Here is a 12108-nt window from a genome sequence, read left to right on the forward strand (position 1 = left end):
TTTCAATTTTTCAATTTCTCGATTTTTTTTCATTTCTCTATTTTTTGATTTTCTGATTTTACGATTTTTCAATTTTCCGATTTTTCGTTTCAATTTTTGGTGTTTCAAAAGTTTCGTTTTTTGATTAATCGATTTTACAGGTTTCTGATTTTTCAATTTTTTGATTTTTCGACTTTTCGATTTCTAGATTTTTCTATTTTCCGATTTTTTTATTTTTGGATTTCCCAATTTTTCTAAGTTTCAGTTTTGGTACTTCTCATTTACTCCATTCAATTTTTCGAATTTTTTATTTTTGGTCTTTTCGATTTCTGAATTTTTCGATATTTCATTTTGGAGATTATTCAGTGTTTTGATTTTTCAATTCCTCGATTTTCCAGTTTTTCAATTTCTCGATCTTTCGATAACTATTTTTTAAACTTTTATTTTGGGGATTTTTCAGTTTTTCAATGTTATACTTGTTCAATGTTTCATTTTAATTTTTGGCGTTTCTAAATTTTCGATTTTTTACATTAATCGATTTTACAGGCTTTTGGTTTTCAATTTTTCGATTTTTGGATTTTTCGACTTTCAAATTTCTTGATTTTTCTATTTCACCATTTTTCGATTTCCCAATTTTTCTATGTTTCAGCTTTGGGATTTTTCATTTCCTCCATTCAATTTTTCTCCTTTTCGATGTTTCGATTTCTCGATTTTTCAAGTTTAGATTTCGCAGTTTTTCGATATTTCATTCTAGGAATTTTTCAGTTTTTCGATTCTTCAATTTCTCCATTTTTTTTATTTTTCTATTTTCTGATTTTTTGGTTTTCTGATTTTACGATTTCTCAATTTTTCGTTTTTAAAATTTTTTGATTTGTCATTTAAATTCTTCGATTTTAAAACTCTTCGATTTCCTAATTCAATTTTTGGTGTTTCTAAATTTCGATTTTTCGGTTAATCGATTTTACAGGTTTTTGATTTTTCAATTTTTCGATTTTTTGTTTTTGCGACTTTTCGATTTCTAGATTTTTCTATTTTCTGATTTTTCAATTTTTTGATTTCCCAATTTTTCTACGTTTCAGTTTTGGGATTTTTCATTTCCTCGATTCACGTTTTTGCATTTTCAATTGCTAGCCTTTTCGATGTTTCGATTTCAGGATTTTTCAAGTTTCGATTTCTCAATTTATCAATATTTCAATTTTGAGATTTTTCAGTTTTTTGATTTTTCAATTTCTCAGTTTTCCAGTTTTTCAATTTATCGATTTTTTTTAATAACTCAATTTTTTTCATTCCCCTATTTTCTGATCTTCTAATATTACGATTTTACAATTTTTCGATTTTAAATTTTTTTATTTTTCATTATAATTTTTTGCGTTGCTAATTTTACGATTTTTCGATTGATCGATTTTACAGATTTTTGATTTTTCAATTTTCTGATTTTCACTTTTAGATTTCCCGATTTTTCTACGTTTCAATTTTGAGATTTTGGATGCCATCGATTCACTTTTTTGAATTTTCGATTGCTCGCCTTTTCGATGTTTCGATGTCCCGATTTTACAAGTTTCGATTTCTCAATTTTTCAATATTTCAATTTTGCGATTTTTCAGTTTTTTGACTTTTCAATTCCTCAGTTTTCCAGTTTTTCAATTTCTCCTTTTCTCTTTTGATACCTCAATCTTTCGATATTTCATTTTCGGCATATTCCAATTTCTCGGTTCTTCAGTTTCTCGATTTTTTTTTATTATTCTATTTTCTGATTTTCTGATTTTACGACTTTTCAATTTTTCGATTTTAAAATTTTCAATTTTTGGCGTTTCTAAATTTTCGATTTTTCGATTAATCGACTTTACAGATATTTGGTTTCCAATTTTTCGATTTATGGTTTTTCGACTTTTCGATTTCTGGATTTTGAAATTTTTTGATTTTGAAATTTTTCGATTTCCCAATTTTTCTACGTTTCAGTTTTGGGATTTTTCATTTCCTCGATTCAATTGTTTGAGTTTACATGTTTGAGTTTACAATTTTCTGATTTTTCAATTTTTTAAAATTTAGATTTTTCGATATCTCGAACTCCCGTTTTCCTGATTTTCCAGTTTCTCGGTTTCCAAGTTTTTGACTTCTCAACTTTTCACACTTCAATTTTTCGGTTTCTTGATTTTTCTATTTTCCGATTTTCCATTTTTTGATTTCCCAATTTTTCTGTGCTTCAATTTTGGGATTTTTCATTTTTTTGATTTTTCAGTTTCTCAATTTTTCAACTTTTCAATTTCTCGATTTTTTTTTGATAATTCAATTTTTCGACATTTCAGTTTGAGGATTTTTCAATTTTTCGATTTTAAAATTTTCAATTTTTCATTTCAATTTTTGGCGTTTCTAAATTTTCGATTTTTCGATTATCGATTTACGGATTTTTGATTTTTCAATTTTTTTGTTTCGGGATTTTTCATTTCCTCGATTTAATTGTTCGGTTCTGTAATTTTTCGATTTTTCAATTTTTTTAAATTTAGATTTTTCGATTTCACGATTTCCCGTTTTCTTGATTTTTTAGTTTTTCGATTTTCAAGTTTTTAACTTCTCAACCTTTCACACTATAAGTTTTGGATTTATCAATTTTTAGCTATTTTCATTTCAAATTTTTCGATTTTTCGATTTCTTGATTTTTTGAAATTTCGATTTCTCGGCTTTTCAATTTTTCAATTATTCGACTTTTTGGCACTTCGATTTTTCAGATTTCGAATTTTAGATTTTTCAATATTCAAATTTTTTAAAATCGATTTCTCGATTTTTCAATTTTCCCATTGTTCTACTTTTCGATTTTAAAATTTTCGGTTTTTCGATATTCGATTTTCCAGTTTTTCAATTTTTTCTTTACGAACGTTCGGTTTTCCAAGTTTTAGAATTTTCGTTTTTTTGAAAATTTGGTTCATTTTGATTTTCGAATTTTCAGTTTGTTCCCTTTTCGGCTTCTTGATTTTTCAATTCTTCAATTTTTCAAATTCTCGACTTTTCGAATTTTTGATTTTTGATTTTTTTGAATTTACCATTTTTACATCCAACAGTTTTTAGGGTTTCCAATTTTTTTAATTTCTTTTACGATATCCGAATTTTTATTTTTTTACTTCTTGTTTTTCAATTTTTCAATTCTTCAGTTTTTCGATTTTTAAGTTATTTTACTGTTCGATTTTTTGATTTCTCGAGTTTTCGATTCAATGTTTCTAGTTTTCAGTTCTTCATTTCAATTTTAGGCATTTCTAAATGTTCGATTATTCGATAAGTCGATTTTACAGGTCTTTCATTTTTCAATTTTTCGCTTTTTAAATTTTTCGAATTTTCGATTTCTGCGTTTTTCAATTTTTCGATTTCCCAATTTTTCTACGTTTCAGTTTTGGGATTTCTCATTTTCTCGATTCAATTGTTCAATTCTGCAATTTTCCGATTATTCAATTTTTTAAAATATAGATTTTCAATTTCTCGATTTCCAGTTTTCTTGATTTTTCAGTTTTTCGCTATTTTAATTTTAGATTTTTCACTTTGTCGATTTCTCTACTACTAGCCGACTTTTCAGTTTCTCGATTTCTTGATCTTTTGAAGTTTCGAATTTTCGATTTTTCAATATTCAAATTTCGATTTCTCAATTTTTCACTTTTTCCACTTTTCTACTTTTCGATTTTAGAATTTTCGGTTTTTCGATTTCCGATTTTTAGATTTGCGAATATTCGGTTTTCCATGTTCTAGAATTCTCGACCTTTCGAATATTTGGTTCATTTTGATATTCGAATTTTCAATTTGTTCCCTTTTCGATTTCTCGATTTTTTAATTTTTTAATTCTTGGAGTTTACAAATTCTCGATTTTTTGAATTTTCCATTTTTGATTTTTTGAATCTCCAATTTTTTTTTTAAATTTTTACGATAATCGAATTTTCCATTTTTTACTTCTTGTTTTTCAATTTTTCCATTCTTAACTTTTTCGATTTTTCAAATATTTTACTGTTATATTTTTTGATTTCTCGAGTTTTCGATTCCACGTTTCTTCTTTTCAATTTTTTGGATTTTCGATTTTTCAATTTTTTACTTTCAAATCAATTATTCAGTTTTTTGATTTTTCAATTTTTTTTAATTTTTTCGATTTTTTGACTAAATAATTTTTACCAATTTTTATTTTCGTTAGCTTGACAAGTCCCAGGTTCTTGGATTTCAATTCTTTACTTGGTGGACGTTGCTTTGATTCGATCAGGATTGTCACCAATTTTTAATCAGTATCTGTAATTAAAATTAAGGTTCCCTTTCTTGCATTCTCCAACTTCTTTTTCTTTTGTATCTCCCACTTATTACTCATCTACCTATCCTTCAAGTATAGCCGAAACCTCCCCTAATCACCATACCCATCTCCTCGCACTTCACTTTCAATACTTCCATAATTACCAACCCGACTTTTTACCCATCCATACCTCCCAAGAAGCCATCACACCAGCAATATTTCATAAAAATTTTGACACGTTCTATTTGTTTTTTCCCCGCGTAATTGACTCGTTTTTACTGCGTGCGCACTCGATCAAGTGTCTCCGGGTCCAGGTGCTGCTGCAACCACCCCCCTCCCGCCCCCTCCGGGTCAACAACCCGTTCGGGGTGCATTGTTTTGAATAAATAAGCGAAATCCAGACCTACTTGTTCGGAATCAAGTTCGCGTCACACATGTCTGCCCACACCCCTGCGTAGGGGCGGCGACGCATTATTCATGCGGCGGTATGCAAGGGCGCACGTGTGCGCGTGCCGTGCCGCCAAAATGCCGCCGGATTAGCGCTGGGGTGGCTATTGATAGCGAAGGGTTGTCGGCGAATTTTTCCACTGAGGAACGAGTGGCATTTCAGGTGATGATGGGATTGTTTCAGGACAGGGGATGACGGCTTTTCGGCGATTTGAAAGGGGTTGGCAGGCGGAGAGTGACTTCAGATTTTTAACGGGCGAAATATGCCGAATGATTTATCGCAAATATCGCTCTTGTGTTTTTTCTCCGGCGAACTTTCACGTCCTGTGGCGGCGCGGAGCTTTTCAAAGTTCGGCAGCGGAAAACCGATTTCTCGGCTTCCGTCGGGGGCGTTCCCGCGTGAAATGCGCGCGATCCGTCCCTGGCTCGCTACCGGCACATATTTCACATCGAACCAGTCGAAAAAGCAGCCAAATGGCAAATTTACGATTCGGGCTTTTTGCGGGAGCACAAGCGTCCGTTCGAAGGTGGTCCGAACTTGAATGATGGCTTGTCCGAGTGTTTAAACTCTCTGTTTTACAATGTTTGGATCAGATCTCGAATGGTAAACGGGCCAAAAGCGGACATTTATGCATTCCTCGATTTTTCGAAAGATAAGTTTCTTCGTTTTCGAATTCTTGCTTGTTAATTAAACGGTGGCTCGAGCCGGTAATTAATCTGGGCGACTGCCGTTATCGGACAAAATCGAAAGTATGACGCAACGCGGACACGTGACGAGCTTCACCTGTGGTCCGGCCGAATTTCACCAATTTAGAATTTTTGATGGATTCATTAACGGGAATGGGATTAATTATTGGCCTTTCGTATGCTTGATCGAGCACGGGTTCTGGGCCGACGAGGAGAGACACGTGTGGATGGAAAATACTCCGGGCGGACCGTTGGTGGTCCTGGAAATTGCGAATCGAGGAAAGCTCCGGGCGCACCTGAAAAAATGCCAAATTGTGCCCAACAGAAACGCCAAATTGGATGCTAATCTGTTGCTGATTCGCTGACTTAACCAGCTTTTGACATTGCGGGGGAATTTAACGTTGTTCTGTAATTGTCTTCGAGGAAAATGGATGAAAAAATGCGCACAGCTTACCATATAGCTGCAAAAAAACGAGAAAAAACGCTGCGTTCCAGATACACAGTTTTGCCACAAGGTGCCACTTAATGTGTTTATTGTTGCCAGCTTAATGACTAAACGAATGTGTTGATTTTTTGAACGTAATTTTTACACTAAATTCCCTCCCAGTGAGTCACTAAAAAAGTGAACCAGAAGACCCACCACATAACTACTTTCAACAAAAACTATACGATATTTCTGTTTCTGTCGGTGGATCTTTTTTTTAATTTCTCGTGAAAAAATCTCACCGGTATTTCAGTGTGCGATATTCCGTATCTGTCGTAAATTTTCGAAACCGGAAAATACAGCGTTCTCTGCGCGTATTTCACCTTGATATATATCTCCCAAAAACCATTAATTTTTTTGGCCCCCAACCCGCATCCGATCGAAAATTAATCGCAATTCGAGCTTGTAAAAACAAATTTATTGCAAATTTTGAAATGCAAATTCAGTTTAAAATCCCGTCCCGGTCGACTTCGCCCGTCCATTAAATCATCGGAATTATTCTGATTAATGCAAAAATTGCCGTTTTCGGTACTCACGCGAGCCGTAAAAATGCACAGAAAACGGTAAAACTCCGTCGTTTCGAATTTCGTCGAAAACTAACGCTTCTGACCCACAAAGTTTCGTAACGAGTAAAATTTATAGAAATTTCGGGTAAACATTATGTATACACGAGTTAATTATGTAGGAAAACACGGCCATCGAGCGATTACGGCCCCGTTTATCGCCCATAAAAAATCCAAAAGTCGAGATCTAATTATTTATTCTTCTTCCGAATGTGAATTTCATTAGGCGGAGAGTATGGAGAAAATTGTGATGTTATCTTCGGGTTCGGAAACGCAATGACTTACGGCCTGTCCGAGGCGACATTATTTATTACGAATTGCGCTGCCACTATTATGGCCAACAGTTACTTATTCGCCAACTCGTTAACTTTTCGAAGACGTGCTTCATTTTGCGACAGGATGGACGCTTTTAATCGAACGCATATCTCACGTAGAGGGAAGCGATCGACTTTTATCGAACGAAAAAAACGATCCTCGAAGCGGTTATTACGGTTTTAATTAAAGGAGGAATGGGAATTTTATCGGGAGCGATGCGAGCAGGCGTCGAAAACCGCCAAAATTACAAGCGCAAACGCGCAATTTGGAAAGGATATTGGCTAAATTATTGCGTGCGTGTATTAAACGTTGCTGCTATTATGGTCCTAAAAATTATGGAGAAGTGCAAGAAATTTATTTATATAAATTTTGATGGTAATCTTACTCTTGAAAACTCGGATCTGTTCATTTCTGGTCAAAACGGATCGAAAATTCAGCCGGAGACCGGTTTCCGTGGTTCGACTTCGCCAGGGCGCTAATTCCTCTTTGTCAGGAATTTCATCGCTGAAAGTTATTGTCGCCGGAATTAAGTCATGTAAAGAATTCGTAAAACTGCGTGCCTGTGCATAATAAATTGGAAAAAAGTCGAAATCGCGCCGAAAGCGATTTACATAAAATACGTAGTCGGGTCGGGGGCACCTGTCACGATTCCTTTATCGAATTTTTCGGGTAAATTTATTCATAATGCCCCGAAATATCTGCCAATGTTTATTTTCGCGTGGATCGGCCGAAACGGCCGAAATCGAAAGTCCGAGCGAGAACAATTCGGTTCCAAGAATCCGAAGGCCGGGCCCCAAAAAAAATTCAATAAAATTCGAGTTTGACACTCGTCATTCCGCATATTAAATGATATGTAAATGATTATGATGTGGTTACGAAAAAATCGGGCATAAATTTGGTGGATTCTTCCACTTTTTTCCAAGTCGTTATATTAATTTGTTGTTAACATTGCCTTAATGTCTCTCGAGTATTTTTTTCGGTTTTTTCGCTTGTTTTCGATGCATAAACAAATCATATCCGAAATGAAGCCGTCGACGTCTTTACGACTTTCTGGAAGAAATTATGCAAAAACTCGCGTCCGGGCGAAAATCCGAAACAATATAGACGGCAATTTTAAATATAAATTGCTCTATAAATACACCATGCATCTGCTGTTTTTGATTTTCGAGGGATGATAAGGTTCGACGACAGGTACGGTTTCTATTTTTTGTACTAATTAGTTAGTTTCTAAAAATCAGACGCGACCATTATAGGAATTTATGGATTCGGGACCGAGGGAAAGTGTTAAAATTGTACACGTTATTATTTCCAGTCGGACGGATGATGGAATTATTAAAATCATAAATTCCACGACTGACGAAGCAATTTGTCGGAGGTGACCCCTAATTAATTTTTATATTTATTGTCGATAGTTGGGCTGTGAGGAGTGTTGGCGATTTAATTAATTCGTTGGCTTAACGAGTGCGTTCCGAATGAAGATGCTTCCTTATTAGAAGCTTTTTCCAACGTCTTCACTAAATCACTTTATGGAGATGATCACGAATTATGGCGCGTTTCTGTCGTCTTTTTGACTCGTTAAAAATTAAACAAGGAGATATACGACGAAGACTAAAAACTAACGGAAACTAAAAACGACAAACACAATTGGTGGAAAAATTATTTTAAGTTTATTAATTTTTTGACTGTATTTTTAGTAGCGCCCTCTTGAACTGACGGGCCTTACTATTATATAACACAGTCTAACGTACCCTCTAATCCCCTAGCAGATGGCGCTCGAAGAAATAGCAGACCAAATTACGTTAGAATTTTAAAATGCTACTGACGACATTATTAATAATCAAAAAAGCTCTGAAATAAACAGCACAAACAAATAAATAACTTTTGGGGCAATTTTATCTCGAAATCAGTCCTTTTGCTTTTACCTTCCTCTCCACCATCCGCGTCCACAAAAAATTGTTTATCATTTTAATTTTATGCATAATAATAATTAAAAAATAATTTATAGTTTTCCATCTTATCTGTTTTAAGCTCGTATAAACCATCGGTTTCACTGAGGTTATTATAGATCGGCATTTTATCTATTTTAATAGCGTTATTCTAATAATCCAGAGCCTGAATATTTTTCATAAATACCTGAGCAGATGTTTTCGAAAAAGAAAAAAATCCGAAACCAAAATTCAGTCAGTCAAGAGACAAAACTAAAAATATCGCTCATTATGCGGAGTATGTAAACAAGCCCGAAGCACTAATAAAATGAATGAAAAATTTAGATGAGAGATAAAATTATGTTAAACACTAGCGGGTTTGTACCATATTTAGATGAATGATACCAGGCCGGAGAAACAATGATGAATAATCAAGATTGTACTTTTAAGCAACGTCCAATTTGTTAGGTGCTAATTGTGTCGAGATATGAGATAATTTTTTCTAATTTTTGACTCCGAATTAGGAGCTCGTTAAACAGGCGAGTTCAGATCGCGAGATTTCAACTGATATGCACTCAAAATTGTCTCGTTTTATTTTTTATTTTTGAGAACTCGTTTAATATTTTAATAAAAGGGTTTACGTAACCCGGGTGGAAAACTACTCCGACTACGAGATTTTTTTTGTTGTAGTGGTAAATAGAGCGAACGGGAAATCTCCTAATGAGGCTTAAATCTCCCCGAATTTGCATTTTGATGTGTCCGCTTCTCCCGTTTCGATTTCGTATGGATTGAGTCCAGCCACGTATAATTACAATATTAATTAAGTATGTATAAAAATCCGATCGGTATGTATGTTTATCAGCATGCATGCGGTCGGATTTGATATGTAAATCAGTGTTGTAGTCCACGTGCTTCAAATTGGAATAAAATGTAAATGTATACGACTAATCAACAAACTTTTGGTCACTTGTCACATCCATATATTCCGCTTTTTGCCTCCATATTTTAAACGACATCACGTTCGCGCTTTTATTCCGAGACGAATAAATCGAGGGATTAGGTGAAAAGACGGGTTTGGAAACCGACATTGTGTTGACGATGGAACTAGTTTGAAGAGAGGCGAAACGTAATAAGAAAAACGCGCTTATTAGTATTCATAATGAAACTTATTATGGGCAGGTTTCTCACGCCTTTTAACTTCGTAAAGTACACACAAACATGTTACCATATCATTAATATTCAAACGGAATTGACGTTATAAATCTAGCAATCTCGAAACGTACAAGGAAGAATGTCTTCTTTACGACGAGCAAGATCGGCATTTTTAAATTTGTGGTTTTCGGAGAGGAGAAGAATTTTTACAGCGCCGAAAGAGAATTCTTTCGAGGTGTACCGAGGAAACGGCAGAAGTGAATTCTGTTAACCGAAATTATTGCGTCAGAGGCGGCTCGTGTCAACACGACGTGCCTCTCATCGCATTGTCTGATCGTTTTTTCAAAAACAAAGAAACGCTTCCTCGGATTTAATTTGTTACGTTTCATTATTATCACTCATAGAATTAACGAAAACATTCCTCTTTTAAATTAAATCAATGGCGTTCACAGAATTTTAATACCTTAATCCCGTCATAGACCATACAACAAATTCCAGAGTTAAATCCAGACAAGACGATTCTTCTAGTTGTTTTTGTGTGACATAGTAAAATAGTACCACAAAACTTGGCGAAAGTTATGCAACCAACAATTCGTCCGCTCTATGTGAACCTCTCGCATTTCGAAAATATTTCCCTCCCGTTCCCACATTACTCGAACGCATACCGCCGTCTATCTCCCGGCATCGCCACCCCGTTCCGAGCCCCGTCGGCATTTCTGCTCTTTCTTCGTCCTAATCCGATCTAAATTAGGCAAGATCTGCCCGATACCGAATAGTGATAACGTGTCCGGTAGCCAGTTTCGGTCATCCTGACAATAATTAACTTCAACTACGGAGGATTCTTGCGTCGGATCTGGCTCGTTATTAAAGTCGGGGTGTCGCATTGACGAGATTCTACAAATTCTACAAGAAGTCATGGTTTTTTTCTCGATCAAGTGTAGCAGCACCTGTCGAAAATGCACACGAGAGACCTGATGCCGATAAGGATGTATTATTTGGGCATGGCAGAACTTTCTTGCATGCATATTCATGAGTTCACATAAACGGATATATTTGCAGGTGCTCGACGGACAACGCCGAAAAATATGTGTTCCTCGATTAAGAACGGAGGTGGAGGGCTCGAGAGCGAGTGAGCCCTCCGTGGGAGGCCGGTAATTGGCGACGAGTACCCTCTCCTGCACCGACGCAGACTTACGCGAAACCCGTTTTTCACATATTAAAATAAAATATTTAATAACTGGAATTTCTGTTAGTTTGATGTCTTGGAGGTTGCAAAATTCCCTGGCTCCGTCCTGACCTAAACTTTGTACCCTTTTTTCATCGGCACTTTGCATAATCTGTCGCACTTGTGCCGTCCACGCGGCCGCGCGTCATTAAATTGGCCGAGTAGGAAGACAGGTGTAAGAGACCGGTCGGCGATCACCCAAAAAACACCAGTTGCCCGAATTAATTACGAATCTTCCCAAAAGCATCTCGTGTCCCGTCGTACTCCTATTAACAAAGTGCGGTAATAAAACATAAATTCCGAGAGGTTGGCGAGCCTGGATGCTGTATAAACGATACCATCTCGCACAGCGGGAAGCGGCTCATCACCTCCGACCGGCGGCTCCTTAGCCACCTCCCAAACGACTTCTGAAACTGACCCGACATAATTCAGCGGGAAGCGGGAGCTGGCTACGCGAAAATTGGGTTAGTGGTATGGAAATTGTGACGTTGGTAACTGTGGCTGTCAGGTATGTCGTGGCCCACGCTCGCGAATAAACGGATTGACTAATCGCGTACTAATGTGCGCCCCTTTATCAGGTCCGGATTAATTATAATTGCAAAGAACGGTAATAAATCAGCTGAGTACCGGTAATATTTGGCAATGCGTCGCAGGAGGCAGGTGTTCCACGTTGAAGAGCAAATATGCACGTTGATCAATTCGGTTTATAAACAAACAAGAAATAAATATAAATAGAACGCACTGGTGTGACCTTTGGGTTTTTTAATTAAGCGATTTTCTAATTCGAGTAAAGTGAAATTAATTATCAAGGTCGCTGGGTCTGGCTGCAGGACCCTAGGGATCAACGTTTCTTCCGAATTACGACGCGGTTTGCTAATTAGAAGAAATTATTTATGGTCGACTTTAATCGATTTATATCTTAATTAATTCGAGCTAAGGAAAGATAAGTGCGGGCAGATAGGCGTAATTAGTTTTAATTAAGCGCAGCTACGGCTACTGCTGAGTAATTGGTGAAATTTAGTAACACTTAGCCTGTACTGCGTGGGTGTAAAATTAATTCTGTCGTTATTATTAAT

This window comes from Zophobas morio, unplaced genomic scaffold, assembly GCF_036711695.1.
Source record: "Zophobas morio isolate AGI-343-1 ecotype UQ-CSIRO unplaced genomic scaffold, CSIRO_AGI_Zmor_V1 ptg000002l, whole genome shotgun sequence".
NCBI classification, from domain to species: domain Eukaryota; kingdom Metazoa; phylum Arthropoda; class Insecta; order Coleoptera; family Tenebrionidae; genus Zophobas; species Zophobas morio.